The sequence below is a fragment of the Acomys russatus genome, chromosome X (assembly GCF_903995435.1).
Source record: "Acomys russatus chromosome X, mAcoRus1.1, whole genome shotgun sequence".
Classification (NCBI taxonomy): Eukaryota; Metazoa; Chordata; class Mammalia; order Rodentia; family Muridae; genus Acomys; species Acomys russatus.
In genome coordinates this window covers 89,309,492-89,325,176 of record NC_067169.1, presented here as the reverse complement: position 1 = coordinate 89,325,176, position 15,685 = coordinate 89,309,492, and the positions used below count along the sequence as shown (strand labels likewise).

Below are 15,685 nucleotides of genomic sequence, written 5' to 3'. Positions count from 1 at the left end.
TCCATTGTGGAGAAATGGGCAGACTAGGCAGTGTCAGATGGAGTGAGTGTCTCTGTTAGAACTGTGCACCCTCCTGCTGCAAATGTCTAGTCTGCAATAGACCCTGAACACTATATCTGCCTGTGATGGGCGGCACTGTTCCTCCAACTGATCCCTGACCAGAGAGCTCTGCTGCCCACAACCTCTGTGCCCTAATTTTAATCCATAACATCTTAGACAGGTAGGAAATCACAGCAGCTACTTGAAGACCTGAATGGTCACTTGCCCATCCATCCCTAGGTCCAGTAGTAGTCAATGCCATCTGTAGCTTAGCAATCCTGTTCATGTTCCTCCCTACTGTGCCTCTCAGCATAGTTACTTCTCCTTGGGCTTTTCAGTGGACTCTCATACCTTTCTTTGGCAACCCTTTCTCCCCGGTGTGTGTGTGTGTGTGTGTGTGTGTGTGTGTGTGTGTGTGTATGTTTCTGTTCACTTGTGCAAGTGCTTGTGAGCTCAAGAGTAATTTTACATTTATGTGTGCACGAGTGCCGAGTTTATGGAGCGGTGGCTACTCTGTTCCTGACTGGGTCTGCCTTGAGTCTGTTGGGTTCCTATCAGCTCTGTGTATGTCATGCGTGCTTATGGGAAACTAATCCTAAATCTGTCTCATCCTCAGAAGAGGCCCTCTGTGCTCACCTTGAAGGACTACAACAGAGTAGAAGAACTACGAAGGGCTCACGTGGCACCTCTGCTTACTGCTCGTTCAAGGATGCAAGTGATTTCCTGTTACTCCCTGGGCACCACAAGGCACAATGGGGCAGAGCACTATGAACTCAGGGCTCATGACATAGCGTCCAGAGGTCACTGCTCTTCTTGGGAGCTCCTGTTACCCTTTGTCCCTTCTGAGTGTGTGTGAGCACACCAAGCATGGGGACCCCAGACCTTATATCCTGGGACTTCCCAACCTTACAGAAACATGAGAGGCAAATGATGTTCTCCTCAGTCCCTCACTCAGTCCTTCCCTTCCCACCCTCAGTATCCATAAGCACCGGTGGTACAGTCTAGCTCCTTATTCATTATGGCAATGTGCAGGGCCCCTCCTGTTGTATTCTCATCCAAGGCTAAGGGACTTCAAACCCCATTTCACAATGCTTAAAGTCGCTATCTGCATAAAGGGGTCTAAGTGTGTCTAAGTCCACACCTGTTGGATGATGCAATATTCAATGCGTATGGGGGCAGTATGGGGCTCAACGTAGAGATCAGCCAGCATTAACCTTTCCTCTGATGAGGCTGTGTGATCCTCACAGGGCTGGCTTGCTCTAATTTGGCCCCCTTGGAGTCCTGGGCCTTGTCACGCAGGCGTCTCCTGAGGACAGAGAGGAAAACACAAGCCCCTCAGTTACTGTAGGCTGCCTTCTGCTGGACCTTCCTAGAACAGGTTGTTCTCCACCAAGGCTGATTGAGCACCATCCAGCCCATCCATGCCCGACCCATGCCCACTGGGGCACCATGCGTCGGGTATGTGAGAGCTCAGCCCTCACAGGGTACCCTTAGAAACCAAGGATACCTGAGTTACAGTTATAGAATGCACCCTTACTACCCCCTCCCAGGCCTGAGCTTGCTTCTGCTTCCCTCAAGCAGGGCGTTCTGGGCCCCACATACTTCAGTCAGAAAGCATACCCAGGAGTAACAACTGTATGTTCAAGACCACAAACCAGGGCATCCGTGCAGCATCTGTAACCCAGTTGTGAGCAGTCATAACCAGACAGAACCAGTTATATCAGGCCATGCTCTCCCCAGTGTGCATGCCCTCCCTGTGTGCCTATTGCTCCAGGGTGTCTGAAACCTCCTTAAGTTTCCTACAGGCCACTTAAATCATAGAAGTATGGCCACCTGCATCCACCTTCTCAGCCATCGACCATGGTGCACTACTTTGAAAGGTTTCCTGAAGTTTCTGTGGTAGTCACCTTCCCCGTGAAAACAGCACTATCTTCTACAGAGGCACATAGAGACGTGTGGGAAATGGAACCCTGAAGTCTCTGTATCCACAACCTGCTTACACCCCAGTGCTAAAGGCCCTCTATCAAGTACTTGCACTCAATAGCTGCCTGTGAAGGCTATTCGCGTTTTCTCCAGATGGGAACAGCGGCTTCCCTCCCTGTGGTAAGACAGACACTGGAGGGACAGTCTGATGAGAGGGAACAAGAAGGGTGCGGTGTACATTGCTCACACACAGAGGGAGAGATACACGGAGAGATCCCGATGAGCTGGAAGGCCACAGAGAAACCCCAGCTGCACACCCTGTAATGCCCAGCTGGTGCTTAACCCAACGCTGAGCAGGGTGAAGGCTCAGACAGAGACACAAAGTAATGCCTGTTGAGGGGACACCATCTGGCCATTCCTCGGGTGTCTATACCACACTTTTTTTTTTTTTACCTCAGTCTGCCTAAGTGCGATTAGTTGTCACTTAACAGGCAGATGTCTTTTGGGGGCATTTCTTACTTCTTGTGTGAGGTATCCAGGCCAAGAGAGTAACACCACTTCGCATCCACAGTCCTCCAGGGGAACTACAGGTCAACACCTGCCTCCCACTCCTACCCCGCTCATCCTCTGTCCCAAGCCCACCACCCTCGTTCACCTCCTCCTTAAATGCCCTCCAGCTTCTATCTCAGACAACACAAGCCACAGCTATCAAGGGGAAGGTGCTGTCAAGAGCACATGTGACAATCATCGCCAAACAGAGACAAGGCATCCATTTACATGTGTTGGGGAACTATGCTTTCAGGGCCTGAAATGATGAAGCTGGCACCAAAGAGGTGTCACCTGAGGACAAAGAGACAGGGCTGGCAAGGACAATACAGGAGGTAAACTTTAAACCCCTTCCCAGATCTAGCCAATGGTCAGAATATTCTCCACAGTTGAGTGGAGAGTGTGATACGACTTTCTCACGTACTCTGGTGCCTCACATTTGACCATGTCCCCTGGAGGGGGAGACCTGGTGGCACTCAGAGGAAGGACAGCAAGTAGCCAAGAAGAGACTTGATACCCTATGAGAATATATAGGGGGACGTAATCCCCCTCAGGAACAGTCATAGGGGAGGGGAATAATGGGAAAATGGGGGGGGGAGGAATGGGAGGATACAAGGGATGGGATAAACATTGAGATGTAACAAGAATAAATTAATAAAAAAATATCATAAAAAAAAAGAGACAGGGCTGGGTGAGCAGCTAGTCCTTGGGGCTTCACTTCACACAGTAGTAGTGAGAACCTTTCCTGTCCCTTGGAAGAGCACACAGGCCCCCAGGGCACACTCACAGGCTCAGCTCACACAGGCACTCAGGTTGGCTGCAGGCACCGACCTATGCGCTTTGCGTGTCTGTCTAGTGATTCCACCTCTCCAATCTGTGAGTATCCTTCCCAAATGTATCTGTAACCAGCAAAGAATGGCTGGTCCTCCATTGTCATGTCAGTCACCATGTCATGGGGTTGGGGGGTGGAGAAGAGATTTCTCTCCTAGTAGCCAGTTCTTTGTGCAAATCAGGAAGCACAAATCCACCCAGGAGGCTGACTGTTCACCTACATCTCTGTCACCTAGGTCCCCCACCGCCCCAAGCAGACACAGGCAGGAAAGGAAGTAAGTGTGCATGTGCCCAGACTACAGAAGGTGATGCTGCCATTTCAGGGGGCAGGACCTTTGACCACAGAGGGTCTGGGACAAGGCATGACAAGACATGATGGGTTCCCTTCTGCCTCCAATAAGATCAGGGGCCATCTCTGAGAAGGACACCTTTTCACCTGCCACAATTCAGAAGGCATGCATGCTGTTTCTCCAGATGCTTGGCAGATACTGTGGAGGAGCATGAACCTGCACAGGATAGAAAGCAGCTCAGGGATTCAGAGGGCAGCAGCATCAAAAGATGCATCATGAGTCTCAAACAGGAAGGAGGCAGATCAAATTACAAATGGCAGGACCCTCGACAAGCAGTAGGGAAATGTCCTACTACCCCTCTCAAGGGGCAGCCAATGTGCTTGGTAATGATGACTCGCAGCAATCAGTAGGGAAATGGGCTTCTACCTCTAGCTGGGGCAGCCCATGGAGTTATCGATGGTGACTCACAACAAGCAGTAGGGAAATGGGTTACTACTCCTTACAAGGTATAGCAAACGTCCTTCCCAGTGGTGACTCCCTGTGGCAAGCAGTAAGGAAACGGTCTACTACCCCTCGCCGGGGGCGGCCAATATACTTGCCAATGGTGATTTGTGTCAGTCAATAGGGGAATCAGTTACTACTCCTTGGAAGAGACATCAGATATCCTTCCCAAGGGGACTCGCGACAAGCTGTAGGGAAATGTGCTGCTACCACTCACCAGGTGTCTTGAGGCAAGTACTTGGGAAATGGGCTTCTATGCCTGTCAAGGGGCAGCCGATGGACCTGTCAATGGTGACTCACAGCACACAGCAGGGATATGGGTTACTACCCCTTGCAAGGTACAGCAGCGTCCTTCCCAGTGTTCATTCGCGACAAGCAGTAGGGAAATGGGCTACTACCCCTGGCAAGGGGCAGCCAATCAATGGGCTTGGCTAGGGGAACTCCTGTCAAGCAGGAGAGAACTGGGCTACTACCCCTGGCATGGGGCACTGAATGTGCTTGCCAAGCAGGACTTGTGGCAAGCGGTAGGGAAACGGGTTCCTACCCCCTTGCAAGGTACAGCAAACGTCCTTCCCAAGAGCGACTCAAGCCAAGCAGTATGGAAATTGGCTACTGCCCCTCTCCAGGGGCAGCCCGCTTGGGAATGGTGACTGGCACAAGCAGTAGGGAAATGTGCTGCGGCCCCTTGCAAGGTACAGCAATGTCTTTCCCAGTGGTGACTCAGGGCAAGCAGTAGGGAAACAGGCTACTACCCCTCATAAGGGGCTGTAAATGTGCCTGCCAATGGTGACTCAGGGCAAGCCGTAGGGAAATGAGCTACTCCCCCGTCACAAGGGGCCCCCAATGTACTTGCCAATGGTGGCTGGCAGCAAGCAGTAGGGAAAAGGGCAACTACCCCTCCCTAGGGGCCCCCAATGTACTTGCCAATGGGGACTCCCGGAAAGCAGGAGGGAAATGGGCTACTACCCCTAGCGAGGGGGAGCCAATGTACTTGCTAATGGTGCCTTCGGGGAAGCAGCAGTAAAGCTATAGTCGCTGAGAAGGGTTCTCCTTTCTGAGATTTGTGGACACGTCCGGAGGGCGAATCGCACAGAATCGGAGTGACGGTTGGCCTCCGAACCAAGCAAAGCTCGAGCATGGAAGTTGGAATGGTTGTCCTCGCACCTGCACGGGCCAGTCCTGAGCTTCCTCACCAGGCGGTTCTCTATGCAGTAGCCTGGGGCACCAGAGCTTTCTGAGTGGGGAGGGATCCTGAGCACCCACTTCTTTAGGGTCAAGAGTGGGAGCTAGTCTGGTGCCCATGCTCAGAGGCCGTGACAAGGCTTTGTTGAAGGAACAGCATGACCGGGAATGGCAAGGGGCACGTGCTTAGGAGACTGTGCTCTCAGGTCCTTCTTGCCCTAGGTCAGGACCCGCTGTCTGGAGGCCATCATCAGTGTTGCAGTGATGGCTGTGGAGCCTCTTAACGGAACCAATGAGGCTGACTCAGCTCTACGCTTCTCCGAGACTGGTGGTCAGACAATCCTTGCTTACTGCGCTAGGGAGAGAATAAGTGATAGCGTTCGAAGAGAGCATAGAATGCATGACATTGATATTACATATATTATTCTGTCTTTTACAGATGACCTAGAATTTGCTTTGTAAATTTGTGACAACTTCTCTGATGGCTTTCATCTTCCTGTATGCTGAAGGGCATCTCTAGATTATTTAATAGTACTTACTGCAAAGTTATCATTGTGTAAATACTTATCATATGTATTGTTCAGGGAATAAGAACAAAACAATTATCTGTTTACAGTACAGATTCAAGTAGTTTTTCAAATACTTTTTTCTGAGTTTGGTTAACTCCTCAGTTTAGCACACAGACCCGGATTCCTGAATGTAGCCCCCATGGCCTTGAACAATGGCTTTGTCTGTCATGGTTTACATGTTGGGTCCGTATAACATTTACATATTCGGATTGCTTTTCGACTGTCATGTGATTCTCCTGAAACCACAATATGCCTAATGGCTCCTATTAGTGGCTCTGCATTGGCCATTTGCTTTCATTCCAATGACCCAGATGTAGCATAGTCACACAGAATGAATTTTGAAACCCTTAGTCAAGTTAATTCTTTGAACGAGCATGTTTATATAGCAGTAGATACACCAAGAAAGTGTAAAATTGAGGATGCGGATGAAGATGCTATTTTACTGACAAACAAAAAAACAAAAAAACAAAAAAACCAACTTGGTTTGTTTCTTGCACACTTTGCCAGTTTTCTTTTAGCTGTTTTTGTTCTTACTGGATTAACGGTGTTTGTTTGTTTGTTTTGGTGCTATATTTGGTTTCTGTTGAGGATTTCTCTTTCCTTTGGCTACATAGGCAATAAGCCTTGCATCACTCAGAAGCATAGGGGCACTATGTTTTCATTTAGTTATTTTCCTGTGCCTTAGTGCTTTGCCACATGCTCTTTGTCTTTGGAGGTTCTGAATTCTTCATCAACCCTTCTCTCTGTTTAACCCCAACTTATTCCAGTAATTTACATTTTAAAGGTGTCTATCTCCAGGAAACCAATTCTTTCCCTCCAATCTGGGGTAAATTATCTTCTTGGCTAATTGTATAGCTCACGATATTCATCCTCATACTAGCACATAGCATAATTTCCATATACCATTTGGCTCAGTCATCTGAATTTCCTATCCCTCTGGGAGATCCTTGAAAAACATTGGATTTACACACCAGAATAATTCTGCTGGGTGTGAGGAACTTACTTCAGGACAAAATGGACAGGGAATCATGAATATCAATTCAGATAATATACACCTTTTGAGAGTTAGCTTGGCAAATCTAATGTCATCACAAAATAGCGTCCTCAATTGCAGTTACCGTGAATATGTTTACTTCAGATAACCTTTCATAGGCAAGTTGAGTAGTAGTTATACATACAACAATTACTGCTTTAAACACGGTAACGCTTAAAAGAAATTTCAAATTTTCACTTTAACATTAAATGTCTGAAGATATTTATTTGATTTGTGATTGGGTAAGGTATCTGTGAATTATTCTACATACTTGGGGATTCTTCCTAAATAATGTCTACATTATAAAGTTGTTCAAATATAATAACTTTACTGCATAGTAAATTTAATAATGAAAACAAATGAATAGTGTATTTTTGTAGCATTTCACTCAGCAATTAATATTCTTTTCTCAAGCTTTTAAATGTATTCATTTTCTTTGTTAGAATACAAAGAATGAGTTCATTGCAGCATTTTCATACATATGCTTTTATTGATGTAGTGTGTGTGTGTGTATGTGTGTGTGTGTGTAATGGGAATGACTGTTGTTGTCTAGGTGACTGCCAAGTCCACTTCCTGCCATGAAGAAACAACTGGATGGCCAGAAACACAGAAGGTCAAGCCTCATAGATAACACAATTATTAACTTTATACATTCAGGATAGGAGAAGCTTGAGACTGCGAGCCAGTTAAACAGATACTGTCCTGGATATTTAATAGGGCCTCAGGGTCCTTTCTTTTCTAGTATTGGTGTTTATCCATGTGCCTTCCTGAGATTTCTCCTGGCCGAGTCTTCTGGGAACGAGGAACTACCATCTCAGGGAGACTTCCTTAGATTTTCCTTCCTACTTATTTTTTTTCTGCCCCACTTCATGTATGTATGTATGTTTTATGAGTGTGTATGTGTAGTGTGTTCTCATATAGGTAGTTGCACGTGTTGGTGGGTGTATGTGAGTGGGTGTGCACATTGGGGCCACATGCTATATTAGGTGTCGCTGATGACTTACACTTTATTGCCGGGTTAGGCCTCTCTAGCTAGCCAGCTTGTCCTTGTCGATCCCCAGTCTCCAACTCACCAGAGTACAGGCGAGCAGACACACTCCCTCACCACTTATATGGGTATGGGAGATCTGAACTCTTGTCCTCACATTCGTATGACAAGTGCTTTATCCACTGAACTGTTTCCAACCCACTACTATTTTTTTTAATGTTATAAGCAATTGCCATTTATTTCCACTATTTCTTTTTCAGCAAGTCCATTTGGATGGATATATAGAAAAGCTACTGTATTTTTAAATGTTGATTTTGTATCTTGCTGCTTTGCTGAAACTGTTTATATATAAGTTTTCTGCTGCAGACTTTTAAGTACAGGAATACATTTTCTGCCAAGAGGGATAATTTGACTTGGTTCTTTCTTATTTGTTTCCCTGGTGGAATATAAACTGGTGTGGCACTGTGAAAGTAGATACATACGTTATTTTAAAAAATAGAATATATATGGCCCAGCTATTATACTCTTGGACAAATACTCAAATGACTCTAACATATCCATGTGTATTGCTATAATATCCCAGTAGCTAAGAAATGGAACAATTTCTTTCCATTATGAGCTAAACACATAAAATGTAGTATGTATCCATGATGGAATTTGATCGAACTGAAAGATAACTGAAATCATGGCATTTGGAGCCATAATACTGTCCCCACATCTCTTCAGAAACTGTTGACTTTCTTCCTGCGTCAATAAGTTACTTGCCGTTTTACATTAATGTAGTATTTTCTTAGTGTACTCCTAATTTTCACTTTTCCCATATTTATAAGATGCACATATATTGCTTTGTATACCAATAATTCTTTTCATTGCTCATACTAGAATTTGTTTAACATTTCCTATCCATGACTTTTGAGGGGTTTTCGTCATGGCTAGCTACCAAGCTGTTATACAAAGCTTTGTGTGGTTGTATTTTTTCCATTTGTTCACTAATCTTTGGAACCATTAATGCACATTAATATAATGCCAGGAGTTAGAGTTTATCTTGACTTAGTAAGCTATTATCCTTTTTCCTCAATAATAAATTCTTTCCAGAAGAGTCATATAAATGTTGTGCAATAAGATGGCAAAACTAGTGCTTGTTTGTGTTACTCCTGTGTAAGACCTTTCAAATCACATCACCAGTTCACAGAATTTGATGCTTGTTTTGTCAAAAAACCAAATCAATGTTTTTTTTAAAAATTAAACCCCTTCTTATATTAATGGTACGTACCTCTAAGTTGTAGGAAATCTTTTCTCTTCATGTTCTCCATTTTCAATGTACATAATTTGGAAAGAATGAAATTATTTTTTTCTCAGTATGCTCTCAAAATAGTAATTTTAAATGTATATTATCACATACTGTGATTATTTTAATCTATTTTGTTTATATTATATCTCAGCATCATACTAAATTTTTGTGACATTCAGGTTCTTAAAAGTCTCTCTTCAAATAATTAACTTCTGTTTGTAATCATATACGGTGGGCCACAGTTTTCCCAGCAAGTCCTTCAATGTCCCAGATAGCTGTATATTTTAAGGTGTTTAAACATATGAATTTGAGTACATTGCCTTCTGTGAGAAACACTTAATTATGCAACATGTATGAGCCTCATAAATCCTAAATTTATTACATTATAATGGATCAAAGTTGAAATCAGTTGACTTTTGAAACCATTGGAAAGAGTTTTTGGGAAAATACTGTTTTTTTGTTTTTTGTTTTTTTTGAAAACACTGCTTTTATGCCATAATTTATTGAAGTTCTTTTCCAAATCTTTTCTTCCTTTGGCTATGAAAATGTCTTACAAAATATTGTTCCAATGCAGGACAAGTTAATGTAGAAATAATGTAGAAATACTAGGTGAGTTTTCTATTTTTTCATGATCTTTAAACATACATTTATTTATTCATTTATCCTCCTGCCTTACTTTTTCCCTCTGTCTCTGTCAGTCTATCTGTATCTGTCACTGTCTCTCTGTCTCTGTCTCTGTCTGTCTCTCTGTCTCTCTGGACATGTATGTGTTCCACAACATATGTGTGGAGGTCAGAGGACAACTTGCAGCAGTCGGTTCTCTTTTTCCATGTGGCTCCAGGTGTCAGACACAGGATGTCAAGCTTGGCAACAATTGTTTTTAGCTTGAGTCACCTTGCTGGTTTCTTGTTTCTATCCAGTTCTCTTTGTCGCACCTGGTGATATGTTAGCACGACTGTCTTGAGGAGACCTAGCAAGAAGTCTCCTCTCCAATGTGTTTTGGGAATGAGCAAGACCTTGGTTTAATGTTTTCAGCCAGTGAAAGAGAGGATTCAAGAATTTGAGAAACATTTGAAAATGGGTAGAAAAGGTTAAGTTTGTAATGATGCCCTCTAAGTTTCTTTTTTATTAGACTCAAATCAAACCTTTCTCACATTTCTGACTAAAATGCATAGCTTTACCACCAAGGCATCTTAGACAGTAAAATGCCGAATACATAATTTTGGGTCCACTATCTCAATAAATTCATGTGTGGTAGAATAAAAGATCACAGATTTTAACCAAAGCCTTGTTTTTCGTGGGTTTTCTTGCTTATGTAATTTTTAAAATCTATGTGTGATAACATAAATGTATATGCTAAAAAAAAATAAAATCTTTAGAAGTGAAAAAAGGCTATTAATAAATCAGTACAATTTTGCACATAATATGCCAGTTACTCTGGAAATGGAGATAAATATGACATTGAAAGATATAATATGAAAAAATGATGCATATGCACAGAACAGTAATGTTGTAATAACTGATATATTTAAATATATAATAATAATTACTACCAGCAGAATTTTTGTTTAAAGGAGTATTAAAATTTGTAGCCATACTAACCTACTTAATATTCAGTACTGCTTCAGAATTCCCATGAATTCAGCATTTTAATTAGCTTTTCAAATAAAAAATAAATTTGACATCAGATACTAAACCATCATTTTTTTTAAAAAAGTGAGATATAAAGTAAAATATTTGAAAGAACTGTTTAATTTAATTACACTAAGGTTATTACTAGATGCCAATTAGTAACTTTTTAACCATAAGAAATAAATATAAAGTACAAGTCAGTGATTTAGGATTAAACCAAAAACCTTATCATTTCTTTGAATTATCACCTCTAGCTTTTTTTAACAGTAAAATAAATTGACCTAGCATATTTAGTATAGCTGTTATAATCATATTTAAATAATCAATACTATCAAAACATAAAATAATTATTTTGATTATACAATGGCTGAGTCTTGCATATAAATGATTTATTGTACTTTTAGAATTTTGAATGAAAGGGTACAATAAGTATTGTAGTGAATTAGAAAAAATTTGAAAATCTGCTTGGCTTTCTAAATGTAAGAAAATTTGTAAGACTTTTAACTGTAAGAAAAATGTATCTTGATTTTAAAAATCATCGGTATCTTAAAACAGGGGAAATAAGTAAGATAGACAAATATAATTCGTTGATAATTTACTCAGTATCTGTCCCTTTAGGGGGACATCTTCCTGTTATCTTACTGTTTACTCTGTGGCTTCTGTGGCTTCCATGCCACTATGTTTAGACTTGAGTTTTGTTGGGACATGTGCTGTTACTACCCCCATGTGGCCTCTAATTAACATGCAGTTGTGACTACCTTCAAATAGAGATTTTATATTTGGACAGCTTTAACCTAAAGGAAGATTAAGTTATAGTTTTCCACTTTATCTGACTTATCAAGAAAATCTTAGCATTGGTTGTTTGACAAGAAACTCCATTCTGCCTGAAACCCATTATAGTGAGGCCTATACTGGAAATTAATTTTCTTGTCTTTTCCCTTTTGAGCCCATGATAATTCATTTGTTTTCTGAACTCTTATATATCTTTGTGACCCATATTCTGTGCTGAATTTGGCATCCATTCTATACCTACTCATTTATACGATTTTCGTATCTACTCTTTGAGACAAATAAGAATCCAATTATAGAATTATGTGCTTAGAGAATAAAAACAATGGCTCCATCCATATTTTTCCAAACAATGACATCATGTGTCCTGCTCCTTGTAATATTTTTATGTATTTTATGTAATATGGCATTTTATTATTAAAAAACTAATTGATTGTATAAATCTTTTTAGGAACCACTGTGCTCAATGCTAATCTAAGGTAAAAATTTAAACATATATCAAATAGAGCAATTGGTTGCACCCATTATGTTTGGTCACTGTAGTACCTGCATGTCTTAGAGGCAATTCTCTGTAGTGGAAGAGAGGGTTTGTAGCTGTATGGTATTCATGATGGCCGTTTTCCTTCAGTAGCATGCAAAGTATCTTCCATCACCGTGAACACTAATCTGTAGGGCTGAATCTTCTCATCCAACAGCAGTTTGATTTCTCCACGTGTGATACCATAAGTAGTGTCTTCAACAAGAGAGCTTTACTGTCAGGTTTGTGGTGGTGGGGGGGGGGTTAACTAAAGGCTCTGGCACTATGCCTGTGATGTTTGGGATTCCCTTGGCTGGTGGCTCAAGAAGCTGTAGCTCATTTCTGACAATGGAGGTTTTTCTTGATGCATATGATATCTGGTCTGGGCGTTGTCTTCCTCACTATTATATTTAAGGGCTACTCCATGACCTGGAACCCACTCCTGACAAAGCAACTAAGAACTTTGAGTTTAGACAGGTTATGAGCCTAGGAAAAGGCCTACTACTATTAATCTGATTTAAAGAACACATAAAAGTAGAGAAGCTTCTTCTTGTAATATGTGGTGATGATAACAGAGACTCACAACTGGACAATGTACAAATAGTGAAATACTCTGAAACAGAAGTACCTAAATAGAATGTCTTTATTCAACTCCTTCTCTAGAGGCTCAGAGAATCTATGCAGAAGAGGAAGCAAGAAGATTGTAAGAGCCAAAGGCGATGGATGACTCCAAGGAGACAATGTTTTCTCGACCTAACAGCACTGATACAACTATCACAGTCAGAGACTGTGACAGCACTTACAAGACCTGCTCAGGCTCAAACCAGACAAAATCCCAGCATAGAGAGGAGAAAAGGGACATAAAGTCCGACTCAATATCCAAGATGCTATTTGCAATTGATATTTGTTTGTAAAGAGAAAATGAGCCCTCTGCAATGGAGTGTCACCGGTTATATCAATCAATACGCTCCAAAGCAAACTCTACGCCCATGAGTAAGCACATGGACAACATAAAATGCTGGGTTTTGAAAGCTTTTTTGTTTTACTGGTTTTGTTTGTTTGCTTGCTTGCTGTGATTTTCATTTTGGAAGTTTTTCAAGAGGGAGAGAGAAAGAACATGAATTGGGTGAATAGGAAGGTGGAAAGGCGCTGGAAGGCGATAAGGAGGGAAAAGGACCTTATGAAATGTATTGTATGGGGGCCTGGAGAGATGGCTCAGAGATCCTGAGTTCAATTCCCAGCAACCACATGGTGGCTCACAACCATCTACAGTGTGATCTGACGCCCTCTTCTGGAGTGCAGGTGTACATGGAGGCAGAACATTCTATACATACAATATAAATAAATAAAGAAATGTTTTTAAATGAATGAAAAATCTTAATAAAAAATAGGGGCCTGCTCCAAGAAACTGAAGTGTAGGTAATGGTTCTGAGATATCCCCTCCAATCTGCATACCCAGGAGATGGCTGAGCGGACCCCTAGTTCATGCAGGGCATCACCTTGGTGGTGGAGAAGCTTTTACAACAGATGCAAGACAAGTTTCGGGTCATGCCAGACCAGATCCTTGGAAGGAGTGATGACTTGAGCAGTCGCATTGATGATCTGGAGAAACATATCTCTAACCTCATGACCCAGGCTGGAGTGGAAGAACTGAAAGGTGAAAACAAGGTAGCTGCTGTGCAGAAGAATTGAGGGCGAGGGAGACAACCAACTGCTGATAACTCACACTGAGTCCAGAATGACATTTTCCCAAGTCAAGAGAAAACCAAGTTGCTTTCTGTAACTACCATGTGTCAACAAGTTTATAAAAGTGCCTTCTTACCACAGGCTGCATAGTCTTTAGAGTACCCGCGCTCCCCTACTTTCTCAACCTTGCTATCGTCACATCTTGGTCAGTTCTCTTAATTACTAAAATTTTTGAAGTTTCTGCATAAACTTGGAAAACACTTTAATAATTTTTCTGAAGTCCTTTCCCCACTGTTCTTTCGTGGTGGTTGCTGTTAGAAAAAGTGTGAGCAATACATTTCCAAGTGGCCGAGAGCATTAAATAATTCTTTCTGCCAAAGTGTCTATCAGAATTTGCATGTGACTCTAGTAGCTCTGGTAGGGCCTGCAGTGCTCTGATGGGATGTCAGAAGCCAGTGACTCTGTCCTCCCTTGGAGCTACTGACTGAAAGGGAAGAGACCAAGAGACCCAAGCGAGTCCACTGGTAGTCACATGGCTGAGTAGTGCCTATTGACTGGTGGGAAGCTTTGGGTTTTAAGAAACACTGTTTTACTTGAACTGTTTCTTGTCTAAATTCTTGCATAGTGAGTTCTATTATTGATTAATTAGGATAGATAATAAACTTTACATTTGGAATTCTGGTGTCTGGAGGCTTAGCCTCGAGGCCACTTTTGATAACCTGGAAGGCAATCTATACTAATGTCCCCACCAAGTGATTTCATACAATAAAAGAGACTAAATATTAAAATAGGAATATTTTGTGTAGGCACATGTGCATATTCATGCTGATGCATGTGTGTATGCATGCATGGGGAAGCTAGAAGACAGGTGTGGCCTACCTTGTTTTGTGAAACAGTCTTTCTGGCCTGAAACACTCCAAAGCAGGCAAGGCTGAGTAATTAGTGAGCTCGAAGAATCTTTCTGTCCTTCCTTAACCAGCTCTAGGATTCCAGATGTATGCATCCACACTCAGCGTTTCTATGTGGATGTTGGGAATCAGACTTATGTCCCAATGCTTGCACTACAAGCACTTTGGTGACTGGCCTGTCTCTCCAGCCCTCAAATAGGACTCTCTACGATGTGGATGTCAACAGATGCATCTGAAGTTGCCTCCTGCATTACTCTCAGTATACTGTTAGCAAACAGAGATTAGGAAATTCAGTGAATTGTTATGCCATCTTATGTGAGTGTGGCTATACCTGTTCGCATTCTCAGTTTGCGTTAAGTGTACAGCTTGGGTGTAAAATACTCGTTAGCTGGATGATGAATCCTTTCTCAATAATAAAAAGCTATAACCCACAGCCTGTAGAAGGAGGAATCCATGGTCATGACTGGATTCTTTAAAACATAATCATAATACACATTAAGTTCACTGCAGATACAAATTTCCCCTAACGTGCTATTATATAAAGCTTTCCTGTCTGTTCCCCACATTACCTGAAGGTGGCATCCTTTCCATAAACTAATGTTTCAGGTCTTGAAAGAAAGGCTTTTCCACCTTACATGCATACATAATGATACAAATATCAAACAACTAGAGCTGAATACAGCATCTATTGGAGTCCATTAAGCTAGAAAATTTAGATACTTTATGTGCATCTCAAAGAAAACAATGAAAAAGAAAATATGAGAAGATTTCTTCATATAGCTACATTAATGAGAATCAGACCAGATAAATACAGATTGTGTCTCTAAAATAATTTTTATGCTTTATCAGAGGATAAGCTAAAATGCTTCTAAAGTTTTGTGTGAGGACAGTAATTATGGATGAGAAGGAGCTGCCACAGTATAATAAATGTAGCTTCAAAAGTAGAGACATGGCACTCTG

The 15,685-nt window shown here is 41.9% G+C and overlaps 1 pseudogene; it reads left to right on the top strand.

The window, feature by feature from the left end:
- Nucleotides 1–1,488: 1,488 nt before the first annotated feature.
- Nucleotides 1,489–13,823, top strand: LOC127185385 (heat shock factor-binding protein 1-like; annotated as a pseudogene).
- The last annotated feature ends 1,862 nt before the right edge of the window (nt 13,824–15,685 follow it).